The 18,922-nt window shown below is 39.9% G+C and overlaps 1 protein-coding gene across 1 annotated transcript in view; it reads left to right on the top strand.

The window, feature by feature from the left end:
* The window catches only part of KCNK12 (potassium two pore domain channel subfamily K member 12), a 52,618-nt gene that overhangs the window by 9,192 nt on the left and 24,504 nt on the right, over nucleotides 1–18,922 (top strand). The gene's annotated exons all lie outside the window — the stretch shown is intronic.

Genomic DNA, 18,922 nt, shown 5'->3' with positions numbered 1-18,922 from the left:
CTTGTTTGACTGACTACAAATGATGTCATTTCCACAGGAGGTTTTGCTCCCCCATTCAGCAGGACCACACAAACATGGAAACCCAGCCTTAGGATCTTGGCTCATCTTTAAGGTAACAGGGCACAGTAGAAATAGTATCAGATTTAGAGTTTAGCACCAGATCTGGATTTGAATTCCAGTCATACCTTTTTACTACCTTACTACATCATAACCTGTGTGTCCTTGGGCAAGTTATTTAGCCTCTCTGGGTCTTAGTTTTCTCATCTGTAAAATAGAACTGTTGGACTATAGGGCCTCCAGCTCGACATCTGTGATACTACAATTCTATGACAACTTCCTTTACTATGCTCTAGGCCAATAAATATCCAACCCCTTTTATAGGACTGGTGAACAAGGGACTTTCTATAAATTCTTAATGGACTCATTCATCAGTGTATTGTGACTTTCCCCAAAGAGGTATAATCCAAACCATGAAGGAAAACACCAAATGGAAATAAGTCAGCAGCAGCCACACTTGTCCACAACTCTCTCCTACCTGGCCCTTGACTTCTCTGCTGTCTGTCTCAACTCTATGGGCTCTTCCAAAGATCTGTGATCAAAAACAAAGCCAGGCCTGACCTTTCAGGATATTTCAAGATGCTATCTTGTCTGATGTATGCAAAAAAAAAAAAATCTCCTTTTCTCCTTAGATAAGGAACAAGATTGGAGTTCTTAAAAGGGACATTTACTAGCAAGTGAAAGAAAAAAACAAATCAATAAAAATAAAATATAAAAGCATAAGAACAATTAAGATTACAGGCCTTTTTCTGCATCTAGACACAGCTTGCCTTAGCTGACACGTAGCTCCTCTGACATACAAAATCCACATCCAATTCCCTTATTTTCTTTCTCTCTTTCCCATTAAATTTGTCTGAAGCATATTCACCAGCCAGTGGCTTATACACTTTTTATTCTCTTGTTATACTCCTCAGGAAACACACTTTAGAATTATAGAATTTAGAGTGGGAAGGAACCTTAGAAATAATACTAATAACTAACATTTAGATACTCCTTCCAAGTTTACAAAGAATTTTCTACAAAACAACCCTGTAAGGTAGAGAGCACAAATCTTATCATACCTATTTTACAGATAAGAAAACTTGGGCTCAGAAAGGACCTAAACTTGAATTGGGGGCCTAGTTTCACAAGCAGCCATCATGTGGTCTTGACTGCCCTCCTACAGCCAGTCAGCTTCATATCAGTTCCTTCCAAATACCAAAAATAGACTGTCCTGGCTCTTTTTTTTTTTTTAATTATTTTCAGTTTTCAACATTCACTTCCACAAGTTTTAAATTTTCTCCCTCCCCTCTCCCTCCCCAAGACAGTTTGCAATCTGATATGGGCTCAACATATACATTCCTGTTAAATACATTTTCACATTAGTTATGTTCCATAGAAGAATTATAACAAATGGGGAAAACCATGAGAAAGGGGGAAAAAAAACAAAATAAGACAAAAGAGAAAACAGTCTGCTTCATTCTGTATTCTAACTCCATAGTTCTTTCTCTGGATGTGACTGACATTTTCCATAGTGTGTCCTTTGGAATTGTTTTAGGTATTTGAATTGCTGAGAAGGACTGTCTATCAAAATCAGTCCTCAAACACTGTGGCTGTTACTGTGTACAATGTTCTCCAGGTTCTTCTCCCCTTACTCAGCATCAGTTCATATAAGCTTTTCCAGGTTTCTCTGAAGTCTTCGTGTTCATCATTTCTTATAGCACAATAGTATTCCATTACATTCATATACCACAACTGGTTCAGCCATTCTCCAATTAATGGGCATCCCCTCGATTTCCAGTTGTTGGCCACCACAAAAAGAGCTGCTAGAAATATTTTTGTACTGTCCTGGCTCTTTTACATGTCAAATTCTAGGCTCCCTGTTGGACTGCTCACTAAATTTCTTGTTGGAATTGGGGAGATAACTAGTTCTCAGTTTATTTACAGAGTAAATATTTAACAGGTGCTGAGCTCAACAAATGAGAAAGCATTTATTAGGCTTTGATTCTTGGACAGGCACTACAATAAGCAATGGGAATAAAAAACAAGTCAGTCTTTCAGTCATTCAGTTAACAGTGATTAAGGGCCAGGCTATGTGCTAAGCATTGGGAAGACAAAGAATGATGAGACAGTTCCTGACCTCCAGGAACTTACATTCTAATAAGGAGGGTGTGGCCAAGGAAGAGAGTTTTGTTTGGTGAATCCCTGGGACAGTGAATTGACCCATAGAGAAGTCAATTGACATACCCTTCCAAAAATCATGGTGCTGTTTATTTGATTACTGAGAGCAAGAGGCAAAAAAGGGGTACGGGATGAGGGGTTGGTCTCAAGACTGAAACACACCCAGTAGCAAGGCAGATAGCAAGATGTTGACCGGATGAGATGTGAAACATCACCTTACCTGGTCTGGAACAAGGTAGATGTGGGCTTGTCAAGTTTGCAATTACTCAAGACAGATCAGCCCAGGATGGTGATTCCAAAGCTGAATAAGTAGGTTAACTTCCCCAGAGATTGGGGCCACAGATTCTGGAAGACCAGAGTGCCAAGTGTTTTCTAGGTGAGGAGAAACAAGGCAGCAGCCGTGGTTGGGCAGATTAAGATGGGCTGGGAGGATGGTTGGGTGGGATGTGAATCTTTAAAGATTGATGAAGTTCAGGTGACCAGCTTTACTTGTTTAAGATGTTAATGCTTAAAGGGACCTTGAGCACAGTTTGTTGCTCAGCCACTGATGTATACAATTTTTACATTTGTGGCCAAAGATCTTTACTTCTTTTTGGCTTTTTTTTTTTTTGGAGAGAAAGGTAGGGCAATTGGGGTTAAGTGACTTGCCCAAGGTCACACAGCTAGTTTTTGGATTAAGTGTCTGAGGTCAAATTTGAACTCAGGTCCTCCTGACTCCAGAGCCAGTGCTCTACTCACTGCGCCACCTAGCTGCCCCCAAGATCTTTACTTCTTAAAACCTATGATTATAAGAAATTGATCATCCCTTTCCGCTCTCCTTCCTACTCCTCAATCCTGCTTCTCCCAAACCCATTCCCATTCCTTCCCCTGAACTTCTAAGAATCAACATATTAATGCTCCAGAGGACAGAGTGGTCTCAGATAGAACATTTAGATATTTTCCCAGTACATAGTAGAATATGGGTTGGGAAACCCTGCCTTAGAGATTACCAAGTCCAACCTTCTCATTTATAGAAGAAGAAATAGAAGACTAGAGAAATCAAGTGAATTGTTCAAGGTCACAGGGCAATTTTAGGTCAACACTCTTTACGCTGTGTCCTCAGGTTGCATGTGAGTCCTGTAGGCCTGGAGTCAGAAAGACCAGAGTTCAAATCCAACCTCAGACACGTAATAGCTATGTGACCTTAGACAAGTAATTCATTTAACCTGTTTCTTCAACTGTAAACTGGGGGTCATAACAGCACCTACTTCAAAGGGTTGTTGTGAGGATCAAATGAGATAATACTTGTAAATTTTTGATCACAATGCCTGGCACATAGTAGGTGCCATATTAGTGATAGATATTTTTATTATAGGTTCTATTTAATAATTTTCCCTGTAGATCCCCACTGGCTCTCTCCCTCTTCCCTCCCCCACCCAGTATGTGATCTTCGAAAAATCCTATCATTAAAGGTGAGCAATAACTAATAGCAATTAACATTTCCACCAGTTCAAGGAAGGCCATTCTCTTGCAGGCACCAAGGGAAGGAAAGGTAAAATAAGAATTTATTAAACTTCTATTATGTGCCAAGCTCTGTGCTAAACCCTTTACAAATACTATCTCATTTGAATCTCTTAACAACCCTTTAAAGTAGGTGCCATTGTTTGCCGAATTTTACAGTTAAAGAAACTGAAGCAGCCAGCAGTGAAGTGACTAGCCCAGGGTCACAGAACTGGTCAGTATCTGAGGTTGGATTTAAGGACACCTTTACTGTTAGTGAAGCCTTACTTGACCCCAGCTAAATTTTGTTAAATCAAGTCAAGCACTAATGAGGCCCAAGTTTAAAACCTGTCTTGGTGAGCTCTTTGTCCTCCTTTGGGACAGCAGGGATGCCCAAGAAACCTTCCCCTGATTTTCTTATAGTCTTGACCATATTTGTCAACATCACTCTCCTTTTCTTCAGCCTCAGTGATTTCCTGTGGAGACGTCATCTTTAGTTCTCTGGTCAATCAATCAAATGCCAGCTCTTGTGACATACCTTGTATTTCTGTCTGGTGTTGTTATGTAATAACAACTGGATTGTTATTGAACTTTTTGTTCTGTATGCCTTACCTTCCCGAGCAAAATCTTTTCTTTTTCATAATACTGCCTCATCTATTGCCAGAGCACTTTACCTTCTTCAAACTGTTTCCATTTAATGCATTATCTTATTAAATATTCAAATTGAATCCACAAGTTGGGTTAGGTCAGGTGCCCATAAGAGCCCAAACTCAGAGATGGAGAGGCCCTGAGAGATCATCTGGTCTAACACTCTCATTTTACGGTAGAGGTTAAGTGAACTTGCCCAGGGACACAGGGCTAAGTAGTGTCAGATCTAACACTTGAACCAAGGGCTTCTCAGTCTAAGACCAGTGATCTTTTCAATTTACCTCTCTGCCTCCCCTTTACATGAATTCAGGAAAGAAATGTTTAATGAATAAAGCAACTAGTGTGTGTTGAGCCTTGTGCTAGGCTCTTTGGGAGAAAAAGTAACAATCCTTGCCCATCCTTTTTTTCCCTTCAGTTTAAATTCAATTCATGAAACATTTATTAAACATCTGTTGTGTACAGAGTATCATGCCATGCTTTTCTAACCTTGATGATCCACTGTTGGGCCTGGAGGGACTGGGGAGGGACCCTTCAGCTGTGGACTCAGGCATATGGTCTGATTAGTGTAGCCTGGCCTCTAATGATGGAGCAGGCAAATGCTAGACTTCCTTTTCTCACATCTTTGGTTTATTAAAACCCCTTTGTAGTATCTCAGGGTCTATTTATTTATAGCATAAGTTTTAGTTCACATTTAGGGTTTCCCCCCAAAAAAGTAGAAAGGTACTTATGCAATATCGATCAGATAAAGGATAGGTATTCCTTTCCCATGCATGAAAGAAATGTTAAAACACACACACACACACATGCACACACAAACTCAGACATTGACAGTAAGACAAAATAGGATTCAAGAACTTATAACTATAGTTGTATTCTCTTGGGAAGTTGATCCTAAAGCCTTATTATTACATGAAGCAGTTTGTGGGATTGTTGATTAAGTATTTTACATTTCACCTTGGTTCTGTACTGTCTAACCATACTCACTATATGCCCACTGTTTGAAACAGCCAAGGTTGGATTAGTCAGCCCTCTTGTGTTCTCTGATTTAGAAACTTGCTCTGTCTCTAGCCAGCTTCACTCATTGGAATCTGGGAACCTCTCAAACCCATGTCTGGACATATGCACCTCAAAAAATGGAAATTCACAATAATAAAAGGCAGCCAGGGGTCCAGGTGCAAATTCACTTGGTTGAGCCTGTGCTCTACCTAGAAGCAATGGGAGGATAGAAGGTCTTTCTCTCCATGCCCTTGTAGAGGGTTCAGAGACAGGACATGCTGCTCGCCACATGGGAAAGCTGAAGCAAGAGAGGGATCCAGAAGGAATCTTTTAACTGATGCAATGCTCTGACTCCTGCCAGTCACAGGATGGAGGGAGGAATATCCTATAGTGTACCTTCAGGCTGCATTAAGAGAGAGAACTTCTTGGAATAGTGAGGCCATTATCTCAATGTCAGACCTTAACTGGACTCTTCTGTTCAGTTCTGGGTACCGTGGTTTAGGAAAGAGATTGATAAGATGGAGAGTGTCCGCCAGGATGGTGAAAAACCTGGAGCCAATGATATAAGGATCCATTAAAGGAATTTATCCCAGAAGGGAAAAAACAAAATAAAACTCAGAAGATGTGATAATCACTTTTAAGTATATGAAGAATTATCATGTAAAGGAGAGCTTAGATTTGTCCTTTTTGACCCAAGAGGGCAAAAGCAGGAAAAAGGGTGGGAAGTTGAAAAGAGGCAAATTTGGGTTTCATGTAAGGAGAAACTTCCTAACAAAGAGAGTTGTCCAAAAGTGGAATGGACTGCCTTGAGAACCAATTGTTTCTCCCTCCCTGGAGGTATTCAATAAGAGGCTGGCTGACCACTTGTTGGGTATATGATATAGTGGGGATTCCGTTGACATAGGGTGTGGACTAGATGGGTGCTGAGCTGCTTTCCATGTCTCCAATTCTGTGATTCTATGACTAACAAACTACTCAGAGTTTGCCACATCATACTATAATACCAAGTCCTTTCAGTGTTTGCTTGCCACATGGTTGGAAGCAGTCAGCCACTAAATATTTATTAAGTTCCTACTATGTGCCAAGCACTGTTCCAAGTACTGAGATGACAAAGACAGCTAAAAGACAGTCTCTGCTATCTAATCTCAATCTAATGGGAAGTACAACAAACAACTATATACAAACAAGCTAGATAAAGGCATAAATGGGAATTAATGTATAGAAGGAAGGGTTTTTTGAGGATGAGAAAAACATGAGTATGTTTGTAGACAGAAGGGATGCAGTCAGTAGGTGGGGAGAAATTGAAGACAAGTGAGAGAGTCAGGGTGATAAAGGGGCTGATCTGCTGGAGAGGATGGAATGGAAGGGGATCACTTGTGCAAGTCGACGTTGACTGTGGCAAAGAAAAAGACTATCTCATGTGGTTTCCTAGGAAGTGAGCAGGGAATGTCTATACAGCCCATGTTACACTCTGGAGGACAGAGGTATAAATTTTAGGTAAGATATGGTTCTTGCCAGGGGTGTGCTGGAGCTGGCTCCTAACAGCAAAAGCCTATTGTTTTTTTTTTTTTTAAAGCAATGGGGGTTAAGAAACTTGCTCAAGGTTACACAGCCAGTTATTTCTGGGTGTGGTGCTGAGTATCTGAGCCCGGATTTGATACAGGTCTTCCCGACACTGGAGCCGGTGCTCTTACTCTATGTGCTACCTGGCCACCCTGGCCTATTGTTTTTGAGGAGAGAAGGCAAAGCAATTGAGGCTAAGTGACTTAATCAAGGTCACACAGCTAGTGTGCCAAGTGTCTGAGGCTGGATTTGAACTCAGTCCTCCTGACTCCGGGGTCGGTGCTCTATTCACTGTGCCACCTAGCTGTCCCCAAAAGCCTATTATTAAATTTTCAGTATGAGCATTTATATCTCTAACATCAGCAAATGCTACATATTGGGATTTGATTTATTGTTTTATTGATTGTGTAGACTTAGTAAAGTTATAGAGAAAATGTTAAAAATGTATATAAATTGTAAAAGTGTGTCATTCATATATTTTGTTTTTTTTTCAGCGAGCCAATTGTTATATTTACCAGAGGACCACTAGTTCTTTCTTCATAAAACTCTCTCTAGTAATGGGATAAAAACACTTTAAAATAACTATGATTCATAATGTAACACGATATGCACATTATCCAAACAGAACAGCATAAGATCAGAGGAAGAAGAATGTTCCTCACAAGGACAGTAAGGAAAGACTTTATGAAGGCAGTGGCATGTGAGGTGTATTTTAAAGGGTGGATAAGAATTTAGCCAATGTCTGAGAGGAAAATGTACTGTGTGAGCAAAAGCATGGATGTCGAAAAGTATCGAGTGCGTTCAGATGATCAAGTTGGGTGTTTTTGAGGGTAGAATATGTGGCAGAGAGACCTCCCTGCTCTTTTTAGGTGGCATGACTGCTACCTAAAATCAAGCCTTGAATGTCTTTGGAAATTCTGTAGAATTTTAAAGGTGAGAAGCAAGGAGCCAGTTGGGGCCGGATCTCCAGGACACTTTCTTCTGATATCCACTGCTTTGGGACTGAAGCCTGAAGGGGCTGATCCAGGGAGCTGGGCAGAGTTCTCTGAAGAACACTGCATTGCTGTGTGACTACAGCAACCAGCAGCCAGCAGGGGCTGATTGCAGCTTCTTTGCAGTGCTGAAGCCTATGAGCAATTCCAGAATGACTCAGTAACCAGTCCACCTGCCTGACAGCAAAGAGGCAGAGAGTTGGGGTTGACAGCAGATCACCAGGCAGGTGGAGAAATATCAAGGGCACTGTCCCACTCTCCAGTGACCCCCACTCGGGGGGATTTACTATACAGAGCCCTATTCCCCAATTGCTGAAAAGGACCTCAGGAGGCTTTCCAGGTCTTTAGATTTCCCTCTTTCTTCCATTGCCACATAGGACTTCAAGCAAGAAGTGTGTCAGGAAATAATAACAGTAGTTGTTTACATTTCTATAGTGTTTGGAGACCTTTCATCACAACAGCCCTGTGAAGTAGATAGTAGAAATATTGTTATCCATATTCTATAGAGGTTGCATGGTCTAGAGGATAAACTGAGGAGGAGCCGGGGTCAGGAACACTCATCTTCCTGAGTTCAAATCTGACCTCAGACTCTTACTAGCTGTATGACCCAGAGCAAGTCACTTAACCCTGTTTTTCTCAGTTTCTTCATCAGTAAAATGAGCTGGAGAAGGAAATGGCAAACCATTCCAGTATCTTTGCCAAGAAAACCCCAAATGGGGTCATGAAGAGTCAGATGTGACTGAACTTTTGACACGACTTTTGACACACATTAGATGTGTGACCCTAAGCAAGGTATATCACCTCTCAATGCTCTGGGAAGGTCTTTACACTTGTAGAGGTACCTGTTCTGGTGGGGAAGTTCCTCACCAAGAACAGAGGGGCAGCTAGGTGACAGCTAATTGGTGCAATGGATAGAGTACTAGTCCTGGAATCAGGAGGACCTGAGTACAAATCTGACTTCATATACTTACTAGTTGTGTCACCCTGGGCAAGTCACTTAACCCTGATTACATACCAAAAAAAAAACCCCACCAAAAACATAAGTCTAGTCCTTCTCCCTATTTTGTAGAGGTGGAAATTATTTGAAAGAGGTTAAGTCTATGGTCACACAGCTAAGAAGTATCAGAGTCAGGACTCAAACCCCAAACCAGGACATTTTCAAATGAGCCAGATTGTTTCAGGGAAGCAGAAATGCAGATCAATCAGACTGGCTTTCTGAGAAGAGTTTTTGTGAGAAACTGGGTGAGGGGAGAGAAACCAAGATGGCTGATGAATGACTAAATGGCTTCACTGAGCTCTGCTCTCCAGAAAACTCAGAGCTGGCTTTGAGTAGGCAATTAATAATATGCTTGTTGATTGATTGACTTGTTTCTCCTCCTTCGTAGTATGGTTCCTTCCAGGAGGTATCCAGAATTGTATTATTTGTACTTGTTTGTAGTCAACTCAACTCAACAAGCATTTATTAAAGCTGGGCATGGGGCGTATGCTTGTAATGTCTACCCCTGGGGTGATGGAGGCTGGTGGCTCACTTGAGCTCCAGTGTTCTGAGCTTTGGTAGGATGAAGATAAGCCAGTCTGGTGTCCTCACTAGGTCTGACCCCAGCAAGGGGAGCTTTTCAGTGAGAGGAGGGCACCAGACCACTTTGGTTGCTTTTTTTTTTTGCCTTTTTTTTTTGGAGGGCAATTGGGGTTAAGTGACTTCCTCAAGGTCACATGGCTAGTAAACGTTGTGTCTGAGGTCAGATTTGAACTCAGGTCCTCCTGACTTCAGGTCCAGTGCTTTATTCACTGCGCCACCTAGCCGCCCCCTTTGATTGTTCTTTAATCATTTTTCAGTCATGTCTAACTCTTCATGACCCCATTTGGGGTTTTCTCAGCAAAGATACTGGAGTGGTTAGCCATTTCTTTCTCTAGCTCATTCTACAGATGAGGAAACTGAGGCAAACAGGGTTAAATGACTTGCCCTGGATCACACAGCTAGTAAGAGTCTGAGGCCAGATTTAAACTCAGGAAGATGAGCCTTCCTTATTCCAGGGCCAACACTCTCCACAGTGCCTGACTGCAAGGTCAATGCTCTATGTACTTCATCACCATGCTGCCTGTACCAAACCATTCAAGGAAGGCCAAAACTGACCCAGGTCAAAAATGGAGCAGGTCAAAGTCTTGGTGCCCGTCAGGAGTAGGATCAGGCCCATGAGTAACTACTACATTTACAACCTGGGCAAGAGAGAGAGATCCATTCTAAAAAAAAAAATCAAATAAAAACAAAGACAAGAATTTAGTAAGTGTCTATGGTATGAAGGTACCGTGCTAGGCCAAAGATAGAAGTATCTACTGATACTCTGTACCTTGCATGTCAGTACTTGATTTGTGCAGAGGGGAGAGGGACCTGGTGAAATGAGATAAAGTGTCAGACAGTCTTCCTTCCTTCTGGGTAAGCCTTACCTTTCACATCAATCCCCAAGAAAATTTTACAATAAAATTTTAAATGGATGATTTATGATCTCTTAGAAAATGAAATGAGGAACCATGGGTTCACTAAGAGCAAGTCATACCACACTGATCTCATTTTTCTTTTTAATGGGATCACTAGACTGACAGATCATTAGCATGGTATAGATGGGTTCATATCAGAATTTCAACAAGGCATTTGATACAGTTTCTCATTACACCATTGAGGAGAAAAGGGAATGATGTTTATTAGATAGTAAAGCGAGGTCGATTCACAGCTAGTTTGATTACTGTATCCAAAGAATGCTTGTTAAATGATCAATGCCAAGCTAAGCTACAAGTAAGTTCTTAGGAGTTGGTTACAAGTTTAGTGGGCAGCTAGGTGGCACAATGGATAGAGGGCCCAGTCTGGAGTTAGGAAGATTTATTTTCCCGAGTTCAAATCTGGCCTCAGACACTTATGAGCTGTGTGGCTCTGGAAAAGGCATTTAACCTTCTTTGCCTCAGTTTCCTCATCTGCAAAATGAGCTAGAGAAGTAAATAGCAAACCACTCCAGGATCTTTGCCCAAAAAACCCACATGGGGTCATGGAGAACACAACTGAACAAACAAGTCTTCATTTTTTGTTTTGTTATGTCTCACTTTTTTATTTGTGACTTGTATAAAGATATAGATGAGATATATATGTATATATACATATGTATCACATTTGCACATGACAATTAAGCTTGAAGGGAAAACTAATTCATTTTATGAATAAATGAATTAATGAGAAAAATCTATTAAGGTCTTAGTGGGTATTCAAAAGATTTTGACATGTTGGAATATTGGGGTGACTCTTTCTAAGATGGAATTTGATCCTGATAAATATACATTTCTGCTCTGTTTTTTTTAATCAACTGTACAAATAAAGGATGTGGAAAATGTGGCCAAATTATTATAATAGTTAAAATTTACATAGGACTTTAAGGTTTATAAAGCACTATGCATATGTTATCTTAGTTGATCTTCATAGCCCTCTGACTTAGGTCTCATATTATCCCCATTTTACAGATGAGGAAACTGAGGCTGAAAGAGGTCAAGTAACTAGCCCAGGGTGATGGAGTTAGTAAGTCTCTGAGGCTGTGTTTGAACTTGATCAAGTCTTCCAGACTCAAAGTTGAGAGCTGTTGCCCATCTAGTTACTTCTTGGCAAATCACTTAAGGGTTCATGGACTATAAGCTTAATGTGAATCAACAGTATAATGTAATTGCCAAGAAAACTAATGCAACTTTGGGCTACATTAGTAGAAAGGTAGCATTCAAAAAGGAGATGTCATGTTGGTCAAACCATAATTACAATACTGTGTTCAGTTCTGGATGCCTCATTGTAAGGACATTAGCAAGCTGGAACATTTCCAGAGGAAGGGGGAAGGTAAGGAGGCTCAAGATCACATCCTGTGAAAGAACTAGGAATATTTTAGTTTAGGGAAGAGAAGCTTAAATACAGGATCCCAAAAAGTCTTAGTGCAGTTTTAAACTATTCAACTATTCAACTTTAAAACTCTTGGAACACTCTGCATTTGAAAGACTTTCTTGCAGAAGAGTATTAAGCTTAGATTATGATTCCAGAACTAGAAACAATGGTGATAGTTACAAAGAGGGATATTTCAGGTCAGCATAAGGGAGAATTTCCCCAACAACTTGAACTATATAAAAAGGGACTGGGTTGCTTCATAAGGTAGTGAACTCTCTGTCACAAGAGGTATTCAAATAGAAGGTTTATGACAATTTGCAAAAAAAAATAATGTAGATAAGAAATTGAACTTGATGGCCTCTGGGTTCCCTTTAATTCTGATTCTGTGATTATGTAATTAGATTTGTTAAAAAGAGTTGTGCCTATGGACAAATCCTTATGCCCTATTACTTGAAATGGAAAAAAAAGATTTGGATGTCTTTATTTTTATGCCAACTATTTCATGATTTTTTTTTAATGCCCACTATTCTTCATCCACTTCCCTTTTCCCAAGGACCATTTCTTCCTTATGGCAAATAAGAGTTGAGCAAAACCAAACAGAACAGTAACTGAAAGTATAGCTAATATTCTTTTAGGATCACAGATCTACATCTTGAAGAGTTTTCAGGGAGCTTCTAATCTAACTCTCCTTTTATAAATGAGCAAACTGAGACTCGGGTAATATGATTTACCTAAAGTCACACAGGTAGTAAATATCAAAGGTGGGATTTGAACCTGTAGTCCCCTACCTCTTTACTGAGAACAAGTATCTTTATCATCTATTCTCATTCATTATTCTGAGTTCAGCTGCTTGTTAGTCTTTTGCTTTCATTTCCATTGTTGAAGTCATTGTGTATATTATTTTATTGGTTGTTCAGTCTACATCAATTCACGTAAGTCTTCCTAAATTTCTCTGAATTTCTTCTATTATGAATGAATGGTGCAATAATAATTCATGACATTCAGATATCATCATTTAGCCAGTCATTCCATGATGATTTGGCATCTAGTTGGTTTTTACCCCAGTTTTTTGCTACCACCAAAAGGCTTCTGCCTTATTTCTTCATCTGAAATAATACAGAAAACTGACCTACTAACATTTCTCCAAGTGAAAGGATATATTCAAACCATCCCATTGACTTCTTTTTCCCCCACTTTGAGCACTGCCAGGAGAAAAGTTAGGGAATGTTGCAGTTGGAAGACTTTGTATGCTGGAGCCAAAGACCAGTTTCTAACAGAGTCTTTCTGCCCCAAGGCAATATTCCAAACTAGTATTGAGTATGCAATACTTTGAACCTCTTCCGGTGACACTTTGCTCCTAGATAAAAATCAATCATCAACTATTTACTGATATGTATTCATTCCCCTGCTGGGACCAGCAGGTAAGACATGGAGACTTGTAAGGCATGGCTCTTGTCCTCAAGAAATGTATAATCTCATTGGGGAAATAAAATTTATCCACCTGAAAAGGTAACTAACAATATGAGGCTGACAGTATATGCTACGGGCTAGATGACTGATGGGGACAATAAATAGTATAGGTGTTCAGAGGAGATAGAATGATATAATTTTTGGCTAGAGTAGTCCAAAAAGGCTTCATAGGGGAAGGGGCACTTGATTTGGATCTTAAAGGATTTAGATAGAGGGAGGGCATTCTAGATATGAGGATCACATAAGCAAAGGTTGACAAATGGAGAATAGAAAACTTCATTCTGGAAACTAAATTAACCAATCTAATAGGAACAGAGGTTTTATATAGAGGAACAGTGGGGGATAAGATTGGATTGGTAGGATGGAACCAGATTTGGGGAGAGGGAGACTTGAATGGAAGACTAGGGAGTTTGGGCATTATTATGTAGACAGTTGGAAATCATTGAAGCTTTTGAGCTGCAGGGATGATATTATCAAATCAATATTTTAAGAAGATTCCTCTGGTAATAATTTGAAGAGAGATAGCATGGTACATTAAAAAAGAGTGATACTGTTGGTGGAGTTTTAAACTGATCCAACCATTCTGGAGAGCAATTTGGAACTATGCCCAAAAGGTTATAAAACTGTGCATACCCTTTGACCCAGCAATACCACTACTAAGTCTGTATCCCAAAGACATACAAAAAAAAAAAAAAACTTCTGGACCTATTTGTACAAAAATATTTGTAGCAACTCTTTTATGGTGGCTAAGAATTGGAAATTGAAGAGATGCCCATCAATTGGGGAATAACTAAACAAGTTTGGCATCTGATTGTAATGGAATATTTTTGTGCTATTGAGAAATGACAAAAAAAAAAAAAAGAAATGACAAGGAGGATGATTTCAGAAAAACCTGAAAGGACTTACATGAACTGATGCATAGTGAAGTGAACAGAACCAGGATAATATTGTATACAGAACAGCAATGAAGTACTATGAATGATTTAGCTATTCTCAGCAATGCAATGATCCAATACAATCCCAAAGGACTGAGGATGATGCATACTATCCACATCCAGAGAAAGAACTGATAATATTTGAATGTAGACTGAAACATGCTATTTTTTCACTCATTTTGTTCTTTTATTCATCTCCTTGTACAAAATGTCTAATATGGAAGTGTTATACAAAATTGCATACATATAACCTATATCTGATTGCTTATTGTCTCAGAGAGAGAGGAGGAGAGAGGGATGGAATTTGGAACTCAAAACTTTAAATAAAAATATTTTTAAAAAAATAAATAAAATATTAAAATAGCACAAAAAAAAGAGTCATAGCTTTAGAGTTAGAGGATCTAAGCTCTGTCAACTGTGTGACCTTGAATAAGTCACTCCATTTCTCTTTGCCTCAGTTTCTTCATCTGTAAAATTAGAGAATTGGATTCAGTTATCCTAGGTAGCATGTATATAGCACTCTAAGGTTTACAATGTTCTTTATTTATGTTATCTCATTTGCTCATAACAACCCCATAACAACAAGGCAGGTGCTGTTATTATACTTATTTTACAGATGAAGAAACTAAGAGAGATTAAAAGACTTGCCCAAAATCACACAGTAAGTGTGTGAGACAGAATTCAAACTCAGGTCTTCCTAACTCTGGGTCCAGTACTCTAGCCACTGCCCTACCTAGTTGTCTCTAAGTCCTTTCTACAATCCCATAAACTATGAAAGATGACTTGGAGAGAGTAGAATTACGTTTAGGAAAACCATTGTGGAAGCTTTTGCAAAAGTCCAGGAGACATGATGAGGGTTTGGACTCTGGTGTCCATGGTGAGAATGACAAAGAATTCAATACAATACAGTAAGCCAAGCACTGTGTTAGACACAAAATGGAATGAGAGGTGATTTCTGCTTTCATGGAACACCATCATCCAGTGAGGGAGATGGGACATTTATACAAACAGAAAATAGAATATGGTAAGTGGAAAGGTACACTGATTGCTATGAGAAATCACCAAAGGAGTAATCACTCCAGAAATCAAAGCCAGGAGAGACTTTAAACCATTATCTAGTCTAACCCCTTTGGTTTATAGGTGAGGAGTAAGGACCAGGGGGATTCCAGGGTCACCCAAGAAGCAAGTAGGAAAGCCAGGATTCAGATGTTGGTCTTCTGACTCTTAAACCCAGTGATCATTCCCCTGCTCCACACTGTCATCTAGCTGGGAGAATCAGGGAAGTTTTTGTGGAGGGACTGATAAACTAAACAAAATCACTTGGGAAGCCCAAGGGAAAGCAAAGCCTGAGATTAGACCTTTCCAAAGGCTGTTTCTTTGAAGAGACACTCTGCCCTTGGTATCAAGTGTGAGGAGCCAGAAAAACACTCCCCAGTCATTGCAGGGGGGGTGTTGATAATAAAACCACAACCCCTGCCATGAAACCCAGAGCTTCCTGGAATAGGGAAATAGGAGAATGGGACCCAAGGTAGCTCCAGTCACATCCCAGTGATTGCCCCTTGCTGTACTCTAAGAGGGGTTATGTGTTAACATGTCTTTTGGGGTCATTGGTTTAAGGATCAGCAGGCTAGCTCTTTTATTTTATTTTATTTTAGCCATTGGTTTAAGTAGATCAGCAGGCTATTGGGTGTGTGAAGTGGGAAGTCTTTTATTGGATCTGGGCTTTCCCTGAAAAATAATACAGCCAGTATGGCTTACTGGCTCTCCAGGTCATGAGCCTGACTATTTAGATGTGTTTGAGTATATGAAGGGAGAAATCTGGGTGCAGCATAGTTTGACCCCAGGAGGAATGACTGGAAATTTTTCATCATCTGCCTATTGGAGGGGCACTGAGTCAGCTTTCCAAGGACCAGTGTTCCAAACCCAACTAAGTGATCTTGGGAAAATCATTAAACATTTCTAGGCCTTGGTGCTTTATCTATAAAATGAGCATAACAGTACCTTCCCTGCCAGCAGGGCTGGTATGAGGAGCAAGTAAAATTTTATATACATATACATATATAGACTATACATAAGTATATATACTTATACACACATATACATATATGAAAAGTCTTTGAAAGGAAATTATACAAATGGAAAATACTAGCCTTATTCATTCTCTCAGAAATATTTATTGTGTACCTAATATTATGAAGAGTACAAAGAAGTCTGAGATAGGACCCCTGCCCTCATGAGGCTTATAGTCCAGTTGGGAGAATAAAAGATATGTATGTGTTGCAACAGATTTGCTGGACCAGGGAACTAGGGTACCTTCTCCCAAAAGCAATCCCTGCTATGGCCTCATGGACTAGGTCTAGTCATAGGGGAACCTGACGTTCAAAAAAGGGGGAAATCATTTAAAGTTTAGGTATAATTCATGTCTGGAGTCTCCCCAAAAAGGATTAGAAAGGTACCCTATGTATAAGGTAGATCAGGTACAAAACAGCTCTATTTATTACCTATACATACACACACACAATGTTTAAAACACAAAAAGATTCATAAGTAAGAATTAATGAAGACATAAAACATGAGAGAATCAACAATAACTCCTCTTATACTTTCCCAGGAGGTTAATACTTAAAACCCTGGAATGTGAATGTGAAATAGTTTGCGGAACTGTCCAAGTACCATTTCACCATCTCCTCAGCTCTGCACTGTCTGAATACCTGAATATGAGTATCATGGCTTGGGCTCATATTTCTGGTAGTGTTTATCTTCTTGAAAAAGCACATAGTTGCAAAAACAAACAAACACAAAACCTTTTATTGCCAGTCACACCAACTGAGAAACCCAAGAGCTCCCAAACTCCTGACATAACTATTCTTTAAAATTCCATCTCTAACGATCACCTTTAAGGCACTTGTGCTTGGAGAAAGAAACACCAAGCAGATGATGACAATGGGTCTCAGACTTCCCTAGCCAGCAATTCCTCATTACGTACTCTCTCCTCATCTTACAATTTGGCTTTTGCCCTCACTGTTCCACTGAGGCAATATTCTCTGAGGTTATCAAAAGCACCCTAATTACAATACTGTTGACCATCTTTTATTGAACTCTGTGTGTGTGTGTGTGTGTGTGTCTCTTTCTCTGTCTCTCTCTCTCTCTCCCCTTAGATCCAGAGATACTCTGAATCCTCTCCTGGTTTATCTCCTACCTCTCTAATCATTCCTACTCTGTTCCCATCACTTCCTCTTCATCCTCCTCCAAGTGCCTTATGTGGAGGGTCCTCTCAAGGTTTCTGTCCCTTGTCACTCTTCTTTTTTCTTCTCTTTTGACAACTGTATTGAGTCTCATGACTCCAAACACCACCTCTATGCAGATAAGTCCCAAATCTCCAACCCAACCTTTCTTCTGAGAGTTACACCCACGTCTCCCACTGTAGGGCATCTTTACTTGGATGTCCTGTTAGCACCTCAAACTCAACATGTCCAAAACCAAGCTTGTTATATTTCTCCCCTAAACCTCCTCCTCCTTCCAATTTCTGTATTTTTGGCAACAGCAGCATCGTTCACCCTGCCTCCCATGTTTTATGCCTTGGTTTTATCTTTGATTCTTCCTTTTACCTGACTCCTCGTATTCAGTCAGTTACCAAGTCCTATCCTATTTACCTTTGTAACATCTCTTATATCCATCTCTTCCTCTTTATTCCCACTGCCAACACCCTAAAACAGGTCATCATTACTATATACCTCCCTGAACCATTGTAAGAGCCTCCTAATAGATCTTCTCACCCCCATTCTCTCCTCCTTCCAATGCTCCCCTTTCATACCACCACCAGAATTGCCTTCCTGATACATAAATCTGGTACCCCACTTCTTTGCTTCAAAGGTTTCATTGGCTCCTATTGCCCAAAGAGTTTAAACCCCTTAGCCTTATTCAAAGCCACAATCTGGTGCCAGCCTACCTTTCCAGTATTATCCTATAGCTCATAGTGATTTTCTGCTGATCCTGCCCTGTCCTGTGCTTTTCTACCTCTGGGCTTTTGAGCTATCTTATGCCTGGAATGTCCTCTCTTCCCCTCTTCACTTACTGAAGTCATATCCATTCTTTAAAACACAGATCAAATGCCACCTTGTTTTATGAAAAATAATAGTAGTAAATGCCACTTCCTTCATGAAGCCTGTCTTGATACTCCTTGTTAGTTATAACCCTCCTGCCTCTCATAGAGCCTTATTTGCACCTAATATACCTATTAAGTAATATCGTATTAATATATAATAATATATAAAGATATAAATGAATATAAATACATACAAGATAATATAGTTATCTTTTTTTCTTTTCCCTATTTTTATTTGTAAATTCCAGGAGACCTTATCACTTAGCACAGTGCTCTGCACACACTAGGGGCCTCATACATGTTTGCTTAATGAGGGTGGCAGAATGGTCCAATGGAGAGCCCACTGGATTTGGAATCAGAGGACCTGGGTCCAAATCCCAACTCTCTTATTTGCTCCCTGTATTCATAGAATTAATTCTAGAGTTACACTGGACCTTAGAAGTCATTTAGTCCAATTCTCTCAATTTTACAATTGAAAAAACTGAGATCAAGAGGAGTTGTAACTTGTCCAAGGTCACATGGGTAGGAAGTAGTCAAGGCAGGATTCAAATTCAAGTCTTTCAACTCTGAGTTTAATCTCTAGCCAAGAAATACCAAATTGAAACCCATC

Source organism: Petaurus breviceps, unplaced genomic scaffold, assembly GCF_028583685.1.
Source record: "Petaurus breviceps papuanus isolate PSGF00001 unplaced genomic scaffold, PetGlider_PUasm1.0 90842, whole genome shotgun sequence".
Classification (NCBI taxonomy): Eukaryota; Metazoa; Chordata; class Mammalia; order Diprotodontia; family Petauridae; genus Petaurus; species Petaurus breviceps.
The sequence above is the reverse complement of the archived record's forward strand: the minus strand, read 5'-3'. Positions and strand labels throughout refer to the sequence as shown.